Here is a 4,972-nt window from a genome sequence, read left to right on the forward strand (position 1 = left end):
TAATGTCCCTAGAAATCATAGGCTTGAGTCCCCTCATGAACCTTTGGACTCACAGAGCTTTAGTTGGTACAACCTCAGAACGAATTTCGCTAACCTATCGAACTTCAATGCATAATCAATGATAGATAGATTTCCCTGAGCCAAAGTCATGAACTCATCTACTTTGGTTGCTAACACGGCCACACCATAATACTTCTTGCCAAAAGCCTGAACAAAATCTTCCACAGTCATGGTATTTAGGTTTCGAGTCTGTTTAATTACATCCCACCATATCCACGCATCCGGCATAAGCAAGTGAGCTGCACATGAAATTCTCTGGCGATCATTTAACTCCATACGATTGAAGATGGCCTCCACTAATATTAACCAATATTCCGCCACCATGGAATCAACTTTCCCTTCAAAGGTCGGTAGGGCTTGCTTTTTGAAACGTTCATAAACTGGCTTGAACCCATAAGTCACAGGTAGTGGTGCAGGTGGTGTTGTCGGTGGCTGAGGCTGTGCCATTGGTACTTGAGGCACTTGGGGCACTTGCCTAGCATGTGCTAATTCCTCATCTCTCAGCCTTAGTTGTTCCCTTAACCTTGCTACCTCTGGGGCCAGATCCACAGTTGGTGCAGCTGGGGCTGCAGGTTGGACTGATGGCATTCCTACTTTAGGAGTTGTCATGGTCTTAGATCTTGTGGAGACACCCTTTCCTCAACCTCCTCCTCTTACCTTGCCTCTTCATCCTCTTATCGACATTATGAGATTCTAAGGAACCAAAAGAAAATCATAAGAGAGAACAAATCGCATAATTGTTTGATAGATATTCGTCAAAATCATACATTCCAAATCCACACCATTTAGAGTTTGCAAGAGGAAACATATTAAACCATAGCATTCTGAATGACGCCATCCACACTCTCTTATGATTGTCCATAAGATCGTAGATCACGTACTTGAAGGTGTTAAAGTCCAAGTCATCTTGAATGATGTCGTGCCATGACATAGCGAACTGGAGAAGGGCCTCGGGATACACCGACAGTGCTTCCCTTAACACCCAGTATTGCTCTATAGGCCATAACAATGCTCCTCTTTAGTTCATGATTCCTTGAATACAATCGTAAACCACCGCCATAGTTTTCAACACCGCAATCCTCCAATCGTAGGGGTCATACTGCAGTAACAAAACTATAAAATTAAAAATAAACAGAAATAAACAATAACATATAGAACAAATACTTAAGACGCGATGAGGTGAGATTTTCTCGTCTTTAGCTTGTATGGGGAGGGTCCTTGGAAACATGGACGACCGTCTCTGATACCATTTGTAAAATTCCCTAGACTAATACTTTGTAAAACATTTCCATGCTCATAAACTTATAAAAGAAAACCTCTTATAATATGAAAATTTCAGTGGGTCCTTGCTAAAACATGCAAGTTGGGCCCAGTAGTTTAAAATAAAATAAGAGTTCTCATGCAACATTTTTTTAAAAATAAATATATAATTCAAGTCTCATTGATAAGTTATGAAACCAAAATAAAACATAACATCATTCTTTAAAATTGGCGTTTAAGCTGATCGTTTGCTCGCCCATAGGATACACACTCTGACGTCGGAACTCCCCACATCACCACGCGTGCCAAAGAGAAACCCTATTTATTACCTGAAAGGGGAAACTAAGGGGGTGAGCTAAAAGCCCAGTAAGGAAGTACAAACAACAAACAAAGATAAACACAACAAAGTATAATCATATCGTAAGATTCCTACAACATCATATACATCGTACTTAACGTCATCATCATACATCATAAAAAAGTGTAATCGTCATACATCATACATCATTATCATGCATCAAATATCATTAACATATTCAAACATCATCATCATAAACATCATCATCATCATGTCTTTGTGAACATGGCCCCCTCTCTTCTCCATGTTAAATCTTGAGGTAAACAGGAGGCTCTGGTCCTTGAATAACCTCGGCGCGTCCGCCCTATGAGTTACGTCTTTATATCCTTAGTAACTCGGATTATGTCTTTATATCCTTAGTCACCCCTTTGTCGTGTCGTGTTCAACACGCTAACAACCATTTGCTTTTTCATACAACATACAAAACACATGCATTCCAGTCATATCAACACAAAGGAAATACATAATACATCAAATTCATCATATCATCTCAAAATAGCATTTCATACTTCATATCACATGATTCATCATCATACATAACATTTAACCTCAAACAAACTCATCTTAACGTTCATAACGTAAATAAATAGAATTCTATCTAACTTCCTTACCTCAAGTCCGAACAAAACAAAAATTGCACAAACTTCATAACGAGCCTATAACCATAATCAAATAGCATTCTTTAGCACCACATAAGATTTTCTTGTGCTCAACTCACATATCCCATGTGTGCATGCACACATGGTGCAATTTACACATAATTTCCAAACATGCACATTTTTCACATAGAATCACAAAAGAATAATGTCAATCCTACCTATTATCAATGCATGGTATTTAAGTCAAAATTATATGGTTGAAAAATAGACATATTTTTTAACATAAAAGTGCATTTGCATGTGACATGCATACGTGGGAGCGTTGTTAAAAAGTGACGTTAAAAACAATAATTTCTACACGCTTAATTCTAACCTTTCTAAAATAAAAATTTAGTAACATAATTTCCTCACCATTATTTATTTCCTTTAAATTCCTAAGTTGATTAAATCTCTTAAAAAATTATTTTTATTACATAAAAATAATTTATTTAGCCATTTTTAAAAAAATAAAATAATTTCATTTATTATTTTTAAACTGCATAGAAAATAACAAAAGCTTGAAATTATCTAAGGTTCTTATAATATCATGTTTCCTGTAGAAAATAATACTTTATTTAAATTAATAAAATTACAAGATTTGATGTGAGAAAAATATAATTTAAGTGTGAGAAAAATATATTTTTGCTTGTTTTATTCAAGGCTTAATTTATGTAGTGTAACTCATATGTGATAACCAAAATAATTATTTTTAATTTATTAAACTAAACTTTCAGTCACCATTTATTTTGTTTTAAAAATTACAAGTGAAGCTAAACTCAACATTTTTCTTAATTAAAATAAAGAAAACCATACTTATTAAAATGTGAGCATTCAATGTTACATTTAAAATATCATTTAGAATATATACATAGTTTAGGGTATTATATTATTTTAACAACACGCAAACTTCCCTTCATTTAAAAGACATTTCATAATTTTTCCAAAACTTCCAGCAACAAAATATACCCTAAAAAATCACCATCTTGGAATTAAAACTCATATTTTCTTTATGAAATAATAAAAAATGTAGATATTTATTTGAGTAAAAATATCATTTTAATGTAAATTAAAATACCCTATTAATTTCATAAAGTCATCATAGCACTTGCAAAAATATTTATGCATGCAAATCATTATTTTCATCATATTTCATACAATTTATATACAAATTAGCAAGAATATTCATAATAAAATTCATTTCAAACTCATGCTTTCAAAACTCAAATATGAATTTTCATGTATTACCAATACACCAATTTATAAAAGATTTAAGACAATTCCTTTGATTTTTCCAAATTAATGTTTCTAATGAGTGTAGGTGACATCAAACAAATTGACCAACTTGCATCAATAATCTCCCCTAGGCCGAAACCCTCTTGAACATACACATAAAATACCAAAATCCTCATTTATTTTCACATGAAACCTACCATGTATCTATCAACATCTTTTAAGGGAAACCATTTAAAATCTTACAAACAACCTATTATGTTTCTAAGATTGCATTTGACATGAACACATAAAGATGAAACTAACATGCTTGAGCAATCACCCCTAGGCCAAAACTCTCCTAGCCAAAACCAACAAAATTGTTGCATGCTTATAGATGGAACATTTAAGCCAAACCAAACATAGCATCAAATCATAGGGAAAACCCTAGGTATCATAACAACAATACCACCATGCTCATGATTTTAAGATCAAAACAAATATTCATAACAAGAGATTGACATAACACCATACATCAACAATCAATCAAATACACGCATACTGTGAGTATATATATCAAAAGATTACAACAACAATAAGAACCATTTCAAGGATAGAGGTTCCATTACCTTCTTTTATAGAAATCAAAGAACTCAAAATAACTATGGTCACCCTCTTGTTTGCTTGCCTCCAACACCTTATCATCATCACCAAATCATTAGACCAAACAAGCCAAAATCCCAAAAGAACAAGAGAAGAGGAAGATCAACACTTAGTATTGAGGAGATAACCTAATCTTAAGAATCAAAACAAAACACAAAGGGCCATACCTATGGATTTTGAATCCCTCCTCTCTTCTTCTCCTCCTTCTCCTTCTTTCTTTCTCTTTCTCCTTCTCTCTCTTTCACGCAACCTCTCTTTCTCTCTCTCTAGCCGTCGGTCCCAAGGAGCCAAATTGGCTCTTCTTTTCTTTCTTCCCTCTTTATCTAACCTAAGGCAATTAATAGCCTAATGAAAAAAAGGGTAAGTTTCCTCTTGTTGCTTATTTTCTTTTATTTTGATTTTATTTGATTGAAGAAAAATAAATGAGACAAATCCTTTCCCCTTTTTTCACCCTTGCCGTCCACTCTTTCCCCTTTCTTAACTTTCATATTATTTTTTTTCTTCATTTTAATTAACTAAAATTATCCTAATAAAAGAAATTAAAAGTGTGTAGAAAATTCTATGCAAGTCCACCATGCAACCATGCACCTGCACACACTTAATTACTTGGGTGCATCACTACCTACCATGCACCTTGATGCATTCAACAAAAAATTTAAGTATTTTGTAGTGTCCCAGAATATTTACTTAGCTAGCTAGATAGTAGTTGTAGATAGTATTAGTTAGTAGTATGTTAGTTAACATGGATTTTGGTTCAAACCAAGACTTAGTTGGACACTCATAG

General features: G+C 33.7%; 1 long non-coding RNA gene across 1 annotated transcript; it reads right to left on the reverse strand.

The window, feature by feature from the left end:
- Positions 1-1,328: 1,328 nt before the first annotated feature.
- LOC133784080 (uncharacterized) lies at positions 1,329-4,457 on the reverse strand. Its single transcript, XR_009871116.1, has 3 exons — positions 4,356-4,457; positions 4,155-4,222; positions 1,329-1,649 (listed from the first exon to the last, which is right to left on the reverse strand). It is a non-coding gene; the product is annotated as an uncharacterized LOC133784080 (long non-coding RNA).
- Between the last annotated feature and the right edge of the window lie 515 nt (positions 4,458-4,972).

The sequence above is a fragment of the Humulus lupulus genome, chromosome 6 (genome assembly GCF_963169125.1).
Source record: "Humulus lupulus chromosome 6, drHumLupu1.1, whole genome shotgun sequence".
NCBI lineage: Eukaryota > Viridiplantae > Streptophyta > Magnoliopsida > Rosales > Cannabaceae > Humulus > Humulus lupulus.